Below are 14,140 nucleotides of genomic sequence, written 5' to 3' on the forward strand. Positions count from 1 at the left end.
GGAGACATAAGAAGTTCTTAAATGAACAATGCAAAAAATAGAGGAAAATGATAGGATGAGAAATACTAGACCTCTCTTCAAGAAAAATGGAGACATCAAGGGAATATTTCACGCAAGGATGAACATGATAAAGGACAGAAATGGTAAGGACCTAACAGAGGTTGAAGAGATTAATGCAACAGTTTGAACTGGTCATGTAACAATGGACTGGTTCAAAGTTGAGAAAGGAGTCCTACAAGGCTCTATATTGTCACCCTGCTTATTTAGCTTCTATTCAGAATACATCATGCAAAATGCTGGGCTGGATGAATCACAAGCTGTAATCAAGATTGCTGGGATAAATATCAACAATCTTAGATATGCAGATGATACCATTCTAATGGCAGAAAGTGAAGAGTACCTAAAGAGCCTCTTGATGAGGGTGAAAGAGGAGAGTTAAAAAGATGGTTTGAAACTCAACATTTAAAATACTTAGATCATGGTACCATCATTTCATGGTGAATAGAAAAGGAAAAAGTGGAACCACTGACATTTTTTTCTGGGCTCCAAATTCACTGCAGATAGTGACTGCACCCATGATATTTAAAGGCACTCCTTCTTTGAAAGGAAAGCTGTGACAAACCTAGACAGCATATTAAAAAGCAGAGACATCACTTTGCTGACAAAGGCCCATATAGTCAAAGCTATGGTTTTTCCAGCAGTCATCTACAGCTGTGAGAGTAGGACCAAAAAGAAGGCTGAGTACAGAATTGATGCTTTCAAACTGTGGTTCTGAAGAAGACTCCCGAGAGTCCCTTGGACAGTGAGAATATGAAACCAATCAATCCTAAAGGAAACCAACCCTGAATATTCATTGGAAGGACTATTGCTGAAGCTCCAATACTTTGGTCATGTAATGGGAAGATCCAACTCATTGGAAAAGACCCTGATACTGAGAAAGATTGAAGACAAAGGAAAAGGAGGCAGCAGAGGATGAGATGGTTAGATAGCATCATTAGCTCTATGGACATAAGGTTGATCAAACTCTGGGAGATAGTGGAGGACCAAGGAGCCTAGCATGTTGTAGTCCATGGGGTTGCAAAGAGTCAGACAGACATGAATTAGTGACTGAATAACAACAACAATGTTCTTCTCACTGTTTTCTCACATGGCATAAAGTAAACAAGCTAAGGTCTTAAACAATCACTAATCCTGCCATGGAGTGCCCCCTTCATGGCCTTATCTAAATCTAATTACTTTCCAAAGTCCTGACCTCTATGCCCTATTACACTGAGATTAGGACTTCAACATATAACTTTTGGGGAAACACAAACATCCAGTGCATAGCATTCATTTTCATCCTAGTAAGTTTACTATTGTTTTACTCTTTTCATAGATGACATCAGAAACGTTAGGTAATTTGCCACACAGCATATATGGTTAACTAAACTGGATTTCATATCCCTTGATCTTTCCATTTATACGATGTTTATGTCCAGAGTTAGGCTTCCTCCCAAGGAGGTAGGGTGGTTCAAGCAAATATGTACTGCCTCAATTTCCTATACTCTTAAAATTCTAATGCTATTGCTAGCAAAGAAAATCTGAGCCATGATCTATTTTAGTAAACCAGAACACTACCCCTTCCAAAGCTTTTAAGAACAATTATTGATGTTTAGATCAATAAATATAGAACCCTGAGAGGAAAGTACTTAATATATTTCAAGTTTACTTCTCGAAAATCTGACACCCTAATTTTCTTTCCTTGATGGCAATTGGGAAAAATAGTAAGAAGTAATTTCATGTTGTATTTTTAAAATAGAGAGCCAATAAAGTGTTCCGCATAAGGAAAACACATAATAAATTAAAAATAACCTAGTTACCAGGTTTCCTTACTATTTATTTCCCTTATTTTCTGAGGATACTGGTACAAACATCATTGAATTTAACAGGCTTGTATTTCCTTATTTACAATTTTAAAAAGATAATTACAAAATTAGTCTAAATTTTCTATCTAGGGATAAAATTATAATATAACTCATTTTAAATTTCTTCAATATTCAGAAGGAATTGAAATTAAATGGGAAATACTAATTTATTTGCTCTAAATTTTTAAATTCATTTTATTTTGTAGTTAACCATATATACCTAAATACTGTCTGAATAAGATATAATCCTACCATGAATTGTGTCTTCCAAAGTCTTATTTTCATGAAGTCAAGAGAATTGGAATATTAACTAGATACTATTTTTAAGGGGAAAAGGACAAGTTTTAGTATCCTAATAATTTGGGTTTGAGATTATTAACATTTATAACAATATTTTCTATTCTCCAAAACTAATAATTTGATGAGACAGATAATAAAAATTACTCTAAAAATTGAAATTTTTAGTAATACTGAATGCCCTAGTATTCTTTTGAAGCTGTTAATTTTCCAATGTGATTTTACTTAACGTCAGTTTTGCCATTTGATAATATTTCAAGAAAAGGCTGATACACTGAAGCATGATGATTACAAAAATATGCATAATTCCTCTGAAAAATAAATTTTAAAAAATATGTTGTGTGGTACCTGACTACTTTTATTATGACATTAATTTGTTCTGAACCTGTCTTGCTGATAGACTGGTTTACACATGTATTCACACTAGGCATAAAGGAGTACGATTTATTTCTAGATTTTTGAAGTTGTGCTTACGGGGAAGAGACAAATCAGCCACTTACTTCATCAGCTAGTTGACTTCTATTTCCCATCCTTTGCCATGATGCTTCTTTATTTCTGATATACAGTAATAAAATACAGTATCTCAGAGGCCATTGAGAGAATATGATACTATTATTTCATTTCAATACCTGTGTGGAATCTCTTACTCTGGACTATATTCTTTATCTTCATTTTTTACAACTGGGAAGAATTCAAAATATATGTTAGAATGTTTTGACTTAATGAAACTATTTTACATGTTTTGAACAACACAAAAAAATACAAAATTATGAAAAATTATTCTAAATTCTCTCTCTTTCAACACATGCACACAGACTTTTCTAAAATGGCTGAAAGACTGATGAGTCAGAATAGCTACTCAAGCATTTGAAACAGTGCATGAATATGTATCCATTTGGCATCCATAGCAGCCAATAGGCAAGAACATACACTTAAAATGCTGCTGCGATCTCTCAAAAGCACACTTTTAACTGTATAATGGTGCATCAGATATTCTCCTATCTGCATCAGATATTCTCTACAACTTCAGAGTAAATGATGCCTCTTTGTTCTGTACTTTATATACTGTGATTTTAAAAAGGTGAAATGAACCAGTATGATATATTTTTTAAATTTATATGTAGTATGACATTTATGGTTTATGAGTCAAGCCATTTTCCTCACAGTGGGAACAGTTTCTCTTTGATTCTAACCTCTATTTTCTATAAAGACTATCAAGAAGCACTGTATTGATTTTTTTAGTTAAATTAGTGAAGGTATTAAATTTTAGGGGTTATTTTGAGAACTTTATGAGAACATAAAAGCTCCAAATCTCAATTCTGTTGGCAAACAATTCGTTACAAATTCTTTGGTTACGATTAAAATCAATCAGTGCATTGTTATAGGTGAATTATATAGATATTTCTCCTTATAATTTCAATTATAAGATGATTATATAAAATATTTAAAATGGAACCTTGATGTGTATAATCTCTAAACATTCTTTCAAATATTCTCATTTTTAATCTTATTTTAATTGACTCTTGCATATCTCATTCCATTTTATGCTTCCTATTTCTCTAACATAACAGATGCTTTGACATTCATAGAGATATTAGCAATAGACCAGGCATAATAGCACTAAATGTGCTATAATGAAGTGACAGTGAATATCATGGATTAAGGAAGGTTTGAAAATCAAATCACATTTTAGAAAATGATTATGAAAAGGAGGAACAATATATACATAGAAAGTTAATTTAATTATAATTTAGCCAAGTGTAGGACTTCATTTAGTCTCATTTGCTGGTCTCCGCCAGACCCCTAATTTCACAAAAGTAGAGTGTAACGCTACATTTAAAAGCATTGCTAACAAAAATCTTTTAAAAAACACAAAAAATGGTACTAGAAGATGCTTTTGCACATTTTGATTTATTTCTAGGCTTTGGGTTAATACTATTTATTTTTCCTTTCACGTGGAGCAGGAAATGGCAACCCACTCTAGTATTCCTGCCTGGAGAATCCCATGGACAGAGGAACCTGGAGGGTTACAGTCCATGGGGTCACAAAGAATCAGACATGACTGAGCAACTAAGCATGCATGCATTACTTTCACAGGTTCTTACACGTAAAAAAGGAAATATTTAAATAAGGTCAACTTTTAGCTAGAAACCATACTGAAGGTATTCTTATCTCTTATGCCAGTTTGGACTCTACATTATTTATTTTCTAGTAAAGGAGACCTGGACAGAAGGAGGATATACATATGAACTCAGTCTTAAAGTCTGATGAACAGTGGAATATAACCACATCCCCCAAATTCACCTATATGGCTGACATTAAAGAATGTATAGTACATCATTAGCTCAGAGACAGATAAGAGTTTTATTCTCACACAAACAGAAGATGGTTCAAAACTCTACTGATAGCTTTTAGATCCAATTATCACTGTTGCTTTTGTTGTTTAGTTTCTAACTCAACTCCAACTCTTTTACAACCCCATGGACTGTAGCCCACCAGGCTCTTCAGTCCATGGGCTTTCCCAGGCAAGAATACTGGAGTAGGTTGCCATTTCCTTCTCTAGGGCATCTTCCTGACCTAGGGATCAAACTGACATCTCCTGCTTGGCAGGCAGATTCTTTACCTCTGAGCCACCAGAGAAACCCAAATATTGCTTAAATTGAGTGAATTTGACAAAACTATAAATTTTATAATCACTATTTTATATTTAAGCTCTAAAATAATATTTATTGGTAAATAAAACATAACTAATATATAGAGACTTCCATGTTGCTAAAAACTATGAATTTAAAAATTTTAAACAGTATGTAAAAGGATTGCCTTGTATATGGAGACAAAAATGAAGAGCTGGCATTTATAACTGCCTAAGAATAGATATTGACTAGTGAGATTATGTTATTTTACATGTTGTTGAAATTAAAGTAATAGTTTAATATCTTAGTAGAACACAAGAAGCTAATGCAGAATTATTGTAGATCAACTTAAACAACCCAACATTGGTTATTCAGTGAGAGTTACATCAGCCCCTACTTTCAGAAATAAGGTCTGAATAGAGGTTTCCAGAGGAATTTTTTATAATGAAACTCAGGAATCAATGCAGTCATTCACATCAACACATCCACATGACAGGTAAGCCTATTACATGAATCAGGATAATCATGCTATTACATTAAACACACAATGGAACTCACTGAAAACATGCAAAGTGATTTTGCCCCAAAGATGATTGTATTTGTCTTTCAGAGGAGCGTGAACAAATAGAAAAGAAGTATTCACATTATTAGTAATATAGGTTCAAATATTTATAGTCCTAGAGCTACTCATCTGCAGAAGGTGATACAATACTTTTCTAAGATATTTAATGATAGTATATTATGATGAAAAGAAACTACTTCCTCTTATTCAGATTATTAGTAATATAGGTTCAAATATTTATAGTCCTAGAGCTACTCATCTGCAGAAGGTGATACAATACTTTTCTAAGATATTTAATGATAGTATATCATGATGAAAAGAAACTACTTCCTCTTAGCAGTATTGGTAATGGATTATTCATGCTGTGCTTAGCTGATTAAAGATGGCAGAAAAATGTCACTGCTTAACATTTGAGAAGTATATCATATAGAGGAGAGGAACAAACAAATGGCTAAAGTCTTTGCTATTTTGTTTTTGTTATATTGTAAAGAGTCAGGATGTTCCAGTTCTCTCTCTCCAATAATTCCTTAATGAGATATCGGGCTTATAAATTACCTCCTGATAAGAAGAAGTAGCAAGAATACCCAGAAGAATTGTACAAAAAAAAAGATCTTCATGACCCACATAATCATGATGGTGTGATCACTCACCTAGAGCCAGACATCCTGGAATGCAAAGTCAAGTGGGCCTTAGGAAGAATCACTACAAAGCAAGTGGAATTCCACTTTGAGCCATAGCAAATCCTAAAAGGGGATGGAATACCAGTTGGGCTATTTCAAATCCTAAATGATGATGCTGTGAAAGTGCTACACTCAATATGCCAGCAAATGTGGAAAACTCAGCAGTGGTCACAGGACTGGAAAAGGTAAGTTTTCATTCCAATCCCAAAGAAAGGCAGTGCCAAAGAATGTTCAAACTATTGCACAATTTGCCCATCTCACACAATAGCAAAATTCTCCAAGCCAGGCTTCAACAGTACATGAACCATGAACTTCCATTTGTTCAAGCTTGATTTAGAAAAGGCAGAGGAACCAGAGATCAAATTGACAACATCCGTTGGATTGTTGAAAAAAGCAAGAGAGTTTCAGAAAGACATCTATTTCTGCTTTACTGAATATGCCAAACCTTTTGACTGTATGGATCACAACAAACCATGGAAAATTCATAAAGAGAGGAGAGTACCAGACCACCTGACCTGCCTCCTGAGAAATCTGTATGCAGGTCAAGAAGCAACAGTTAGAGCTGGACATGAAACAACAGACTGGTTCAAAATCGGGATAGGAGTACGTCAAAGCTGTATATTGTCACCCTGCTTATTTAACTTATATGCAGAGTACATCATGAGAAATGCTGGACTGGATGAAGCACAAGCTGGAATCAAAATTGCCGGGAGAAATATTAATAACCTAGATATGCGGATGACACCACCCTTATGGCAGAAAGCGAAGAACTGCAGCATGAACAACTGAACAACTTTCACTTCACTTCAGGAGCTCTGTCTCTTGACCTGAAATGGATTCTTATTAATTTCAATAATGCCTAATAATAACTGAGTGATATTCTGTGTGTGTGTGTGACTGTGTGTGTGTGAACACGCAGAGAGAGAACATCACACACAGTCAGGCACCATTATGTTTTCTTTTTTTTGACATTACCATAGCATGTGGGATCTTAGTTCCCAGCCTAGGGATCAAACCCATGCTCCCCTGCAGTGGTGGCCACTGGGCCACCAGGGAATTCTCTGCAGACACTATGTCAATTGGTTAACATAAAAAATAAACATTAATACAGAGTGAAGTAAGCCAGAAAGAAAAACACCAATACAGTATACTAATGCATATATATGGAATTTGAAAGATGGTAACGATAACCCTATACGCGAGACAGAATAAGAGACACAGATGCATAGAACAGTCTTATGGACTCTGAGGGAGAAGGTGAGGGTGGGACGTTCTGAGAGAATAGCATTGAAACATGTTTATTATCATATGTGAAACAGAACACCATTCCAGGTTCGATGCATGAGACAAACGCTCAGGGCTGGGGCAATGGGATGACCCAGAGGGATGGGATGGGGAGGGAGGTGGGAGGGGAGTTCAGGATGGGGAGCACATGTAAACCCATGGCTGATTCATGTCAATGTATGGCAAAAGCCACTACAATATTGTAAAGTAATTAGCCCCCAACTAAAATAAATAAATTTATTAAAAAAATAAATAAATAAAAATAAAAATAAAAAAGTAAAAACATGAATTTTCTTATTTAATCCTCACAACAAACTTAGGATAGACATTCACATTATTATTTCTTCTTTACTTTTGATAACAATAAGGATTATGGATTTCTCCCAAGTCACATGGAATATCATCACTACGACTAAGTGTGCAAGCTTTTCATTGTATTCACAAACCAACTCCTAGCAATAACTCACAAGATAACTGCTCAAGATTTGGCTCACAGGAGTACTAGAAGGAAGAAGTTAGGACTATAGACACTGGATCAAGTCACTTACAATTACAACTCACAGCTTAGGATCACAAGGGCAAAAATTTCTACCAATCTTGCAAAGAGTAGTTAATTCCCAAATTATATAATTATTCTAGAATTCTGAAAAAAAATCCAAAGCAACCAAATACTGTTTATAAGATTATTATAGATCTGCTTCTAAATTAAGGATAATATAGACCCATTTTATCTATGAACAAGAAGAAAAATAAAATTTTAGATACATTTTGGAAGAAAAAGCCCAAATATTAAACAATTGAATCAACATTTAACAAAATAGATCATAATCCTGAAGGTTTCATATGAAGAATGCAAAGATGTGTTTTCAACATCAGAAATATCAGTGTAACCCATCATAAAAATATTAGACGGGAGAAAGATTACATAATTATTTTAATTACTGTCTAAAAATACTCTTGATGATTAACCCATATTTATGATAAGAAACATAGCTAAAATTGAGGGAAACTTCCTTAAATAAAATATAACTGACAGATTATCTGTTTCAGCACCAATGTGTACAGATCTTGGAAATTACGATTCCAATCCTTACAACAAATAAAAGTTAAACAAACTGGAAATGCATGATATTTATTGTATCAAAGTCAAGAGAATTAGGTTGCAAGGCAAGCAGCAACCCTGAACTATGAAAACAGTCAAATCCTGAGGATCACAGCCAGTATCCGTTTACCTGGAGTAGATACCGCCTGAGAGAGAAGTCAGCATGAATACTTAAATTGTAATTTTAATAACTTGTTAGAGTTTGAGTGTAGATGAACATAAGTGAGATAGAAGAAACTCATTGGAACACAATCTTGGGAGGATCTCACACATTCATGAATACATGAATTTTACATCCAAGAAATCTACCAAGTTCTTATGATAAAGATCCAGGAATGATCTCCTTATGGCTCAGGTTGGGGAGAAGAAGGATTATTATCATCAAATATGCCCAGAGCATTCTCTCTAACAAAGTCTATTCTCCAGAGAAAAGATGTTACTGGAAATTTGTACCATCTGGGGGAAGGTACTTCTCCCACTCCAGTTCTCTTGAACTTTTCTGTCTTACTTAAGAGGTGGGAGAAGCTAAGAAATTCTTGTAAAGTTCACAGTTCAGGAATAAAGGACTGAGATTTCATCATATCATAAAAGGCCTTCCCTGTCCCACAACTTACCACTGCACCAACAGGGCTCCAATATAACTGTGGATTACAGCTGAAATTGCTGCAAAGTATAGACTCTCTGAAAAAAGTCCTTTATTTGTTGAAGCCAAAGTCAACAAATGAGACAAAAACAAGGACACTGAAGGAATTTGAAGCCTCTGACACCTATTGCTACAGAAAATAATACAGGCCATCTTAGCCAGATTAACATAAAATCTTACACTACTTATCTCAATTCTTATTACCTAATATACCATGTATGGTGATTTAGTCAGTTTGAGCTGCTATAACAAAATACCACAATCTAGGTAGCTTATTGACAAGAGAAATTTACTTCTCACAGTTCTGGAGGCTGGAAGTCTGAGATCAGGATGCAAGCAAATCAGAATCTGATGAGCATCCTCTTTCTGTTTGCATATGGCTGACTTCTAATTGTGTCCCCACATGGTGAAAACAGAAAGAAAGCTTTCTGGGGTTGTTTTTATAATGGTAATAACCTCATTCAACAAGGCTTGCTTCTTCACCCTCAGGACTTAATTATCTCCCAAAGAGCCCCCTTCTCCTTCCTTTCCTAATACCATCACATTTGGGGTTAACATTTCAACATATGAGGCTTCCCTGGTGGCTCAGAGGGTAAAGCGTCCACCTGCAATGCGGGAGACCCAGGTTCGATCCCTAGGTAGGGAAGATCCCCTGGAGAAGGAAATGGCAACCCACTCCAGTACTCTTGCCTGGAAAATCCCATGGACAGAGGAGCCAGGTAGGCTACAGTCCACGGGGTCGCAAAGAGTCGGACACGACTGAGCGACTTCACTTTCACTTTCACTTTCAACATATGAACTTGGAGAGGGGCACAAACATTCAGTTCATAGTATCTGGCTTTCAACAAAAAAGAAATTAAGGTGTGCTAAAAGATAAGGAAGGAGAAAACAATCTTTTTTTTTTAAAGAGATAACATAGCGTCAGAAAGAGATTCAAATGTAATACAGGCTTCACAATTATCAGAAAGGCAATTTAAAAAAGCTAAATTAATATCTTAAGGGCTCTAATGTGGTAAGTAGACAACCTTCAAAATCAGATGGATAATGTATGAAGAGATACAGAAACTCCAAAAAACAATTCAAAGGGAAATGCTAAAATATCAAAAACATTGGAGTGATGCCATCAAGATTGTGACATAGGTCATTCCTGATTTTGCTCCCCCTTTCAAAAACAACAGCTATTCATGGACAGGACATCACTGATAGAACCTAGAGCTTAGGAGGGACTCAGAGGCACCATTTGTACCACGAGACCAAGAAGGACTACCTTAAATGGTAAGAGGAAGAGCTACTTGCAGACAGCAATGCCCCTCCCCCAGGCCCACACAGCACCATGCCCAGAGGACTTTCCTGAGCCTATGCTTCCTCCAGTGGAAGAGAGAGCCCACCGATGACATCCAGTCACCAAGCACTGTGGTTGGTTGGTTTGTGGGAGCCCCTACTCTGGATTCACCCCATATGTGAAAGGGATGAATCCCAAAGGGATCTGCAGGGATCACTTACTGGAAATTATGATTGAAATGGAGAAGGAAGTTGGTTCCGTCCAGCTGGTTCCAGACCCTAGGTTCCATCCAGCTGCAACTCGAGAGCAGGGAAGCTCATAACCAGCACTTGGATCTTGCTGAACTGAATTCCTACCAGCAGAGCCTAAGTAGTAGTGGCTTTGCTTATCTTAAAAACAGGTCAGTGACACTGTCTGACCCAAGGATTTGGCAGGGTGAAATCTGCCTAAATTGAGGTCCCCAAATGAGAAGTTTTGCTAGATCTGGAGCCTCATCCGCCCACATTCAGGCAGAAGAGCTAAGCCTTAGTCTCACCTGCTGTGGATCGTGGCTCCCTATCCCTCCCAACCAGAAAACTTATTTGGCAAAATTAAGCAGTTGCCTAAGTGTACCTTCTAAGTTCTACTCAGGCAGGAGCCAGAAACTTAGAAGTGTGGCCCTCAGCCCCATCTGACAGGAAGGGCTGATGAGAAACTGCAATTAACCCAGCAACCTTGAAGCTAAGAGTTGAGCAAGCAGAGCTTATCACTACCAGAACCAAGAAAATGGTCATGTTTTTCCTCAGGGAACTTGGAGCATGTGTTGCCTTGAGTCAAGACCACAAACAAAGAGTATCAATAGCCTTGGAGATGCCTTTCCTGCTGGGCATGGACAAGGAAACTAAATTCATAGCCCCACTTATTGCTGAATACAGCCTTCAGCATTTCTGAGCAGGGTACCTTAGCAGAGCACATGGAAAGCTCTGAAGCCCACCCAATAGCCCTGTTAATAGTGGCACTTGAACAGAAAGAACAGACTATGGTCTTCTCTGTCTGCAGAGCAAGACTGGTGGCCTTGCCTTACCAGGATATTTAGTTCAGTCTTGACTGATTAGGGCTCCCAAACAAGGAGAGATGCATACCCTAGGTTCCATTCAGCTGCAACTCAAAAGCAGGGAAGCTAATTCATAGGCCCACTTACTACTGAATATAGCACCTGGTCTTGACCAGCTAGTAAATCTGACCGGAGAATCCATGCAACCATGAAGTTCATCCTACAACATCACTTGGGCAGGGAACCAAGCCAGTAGTCCTATCCACCTGTTCTCAGAGAATTGCACATCCTCCCCAACTCCAACCTCAGAACCCAAACTATTGCCTTGTCCCCAAATAGATCATAATAGCTGACCCCACCAGCCCAAGGTTGTTGTGTGCGTGCTCAGTCACTAAGTTATATCTGACTTTTTGTGACCACATGGACTGTAGCCCAGCAGCCTCTTCTATCCATGGAATTTCCCAGACAAGAATATTGGAGTAGGTTGCCATTTCCTCCTCCAGGGGATCTACCTGGCCCAAGTATCAGAACTGCATCTCTTGCATCGGCAGGCGATTCTTTACCACTTAGCCACCTAGGAAGTCCACTCAAGGTTGTTACCTGCAACGTATTCATAAACCAAACTGAGCTCACTGGTAAAGGACTATCTCTGTCAAAGTGATTGTACAAGTTTAAGAGTAGAACACTCACTCAAATGCACAGATACCAGTACAGGGAATCAAGGATCACTAAAAAATAGTTAAATATTATACTGCCAAAGGAAACTAATACAGCTGTGACAGATTGTAAAGAAGAAGAGATCTATGAAATATCAGACAAAGAATTCAGAATACATAGACATCAGCATCATGGTGGCATGAGTTCTCTTTTCTCTCCTCTTTTATTTACAACTAACTAATTTTCCATAACCCAAAAAAGTATCTGTACAGCAAACCAGGGACTTTAGAGATCCCATGCATCTATACACCCACAAGTGGGTAGACTGCATTCTGGAGAAGGCTATAGATCCAGAGGAGTGGCAGTGAAGGTAATGGGAGGAGCAGAAGCAGTGGTCAAAGAGGCAGCAGTGGGTCAGCATGACCTTTCTGGCAGAGGAAGTGGAGGATAAAAATGGTGAGCAGGAGTCTTTTGACAAAGATGCTCACTTTCACCACTTCTATTTAATATAGTACTGGATGGGCTAGCCCCAACAGTTATACAAGAAATAAAATGCATCAAAATTGGAAGAGAAGAGATAAAAAGGTCACTATGAAGATGACATGATACTTTATATAGAAAACTCTCAAATTTCTACCTTGAAACTCTTAAACAAATGAATTCAATAGTGCAGGATACAAGTGCAATGGTGTGGTATACAAGATTAATATAGAGATATCTGTTGCATTCTATGCACTAGTAATGAGCTATCAGAAAGAGAAAATTTTTAAAAAACTCACTTAAAATCACATCAAAAATAAAATACCTAGAATAAATTTAACAAAGGAAAAAAAGATCTATATACTAAAAACTATAACACAGTGATGAAAGAAATTGAAGATGTCAGAAAGAAATGCAAGCCTATCCCATGTCCTTGAATGAAAAGAGTTAATATTGTTAAGATGTTTATACTGTAAAGATGTCCACAGGACTCAAGAAATATAAAGACTTAATGCATTGCTTTCAAAATATCCAAGGTTATTTTCACAGAATTAAAGAAAAAAATCGTAAAATTTGTATATAATCACAAATGACTCTGAATTGCCAAATCAATCTGGAGAAAAAAAGAATAAATCTAGCACTGTCACCTTCCCAGGCTTCAGATTATATCACAAAGGTACAGTAATCAAAGCAGCATGACACTGACACAAAAAGAGATACATAAATTTATTTATTTTAGTTGGGGGCTAATTACTTTACAATATTGTAATAGTTTTTGCCATACATTGACATGAATCAGCCATGAGTTTACATGTGTTCCCCTTCCTGGACCCCCCACCCACCTCCCTCCCCATCCCATCCCTCTGGGTCATCCCATTGCCCCGGCCCTGAGCCTTTGTCTCATGCATCGAACTAGAAGTTTTTTTTGTGACCATTTTTTAAAACCAGAAGTCATCAAATAAAGTCATGGCTTGTGACCATCATTTTTCAAAGAAACAGAATGAAAATAGAATACATCAAATAAAAAGAAAAGTTTTGTTTCAGTAAAAAAAAGAAATACATAGATCAATGGACCAGAATAGAGAGCTTACAAATAGAGAGCACTTATGGTCACTTACGGAGAAGGCAATGGCACCCCACTCCAGTACTCTTGCCTGGAAAATCCCATGGACGGAGGAGCCTGGTAGGCTACAGTCCATGGGGTCGCTAAGAGTCTGACACGACTGAGCGACTTCACTTTAACTTTTCCCTTTCATGAACTGGAGAAGGAAATGGCAACCCACTCCAGTATTCTTGCCTGGAGAATCCTAGAGACGGTGGAGCCTGGTGGGCTGCCGTCTATGGGGTCGCACAGAGTCGGACACGACTGAAGCGACTTAGCAGCAGCAGCAGCAGCATGGTCACTTAATCTTTAACAAAAGAAGCAAGAATATACAATACAAAAAAGGCAGTCTTTTCAACAAGTGCACTGGAAACACTGGACAGATACATGTAATACAGTTAGATTAGAACATTACTGCACACAGTATACAAAATTAAAGTCAAAATGGACTTAAAAACTACATATAAGACCTGAAACCAGA

Source organism: Giraffa tippelskirchi, chromosome 1, assembly GCF_054371585.1.
Source record: "Giraffa tippelskirchi isolate mGirTip1 chromosome 1, T2T-mGirTip1v1.2.pri, whole genome shotgun sequence".
In the NCBI taxonomy this organism is placed as follows: domain Eukaryota; kingdom Metazoa; phylum Chordata; class Mammalia; order Artiodactyla; family Giraffidae; genus Giraffa; species Giraffa tippelskirchi.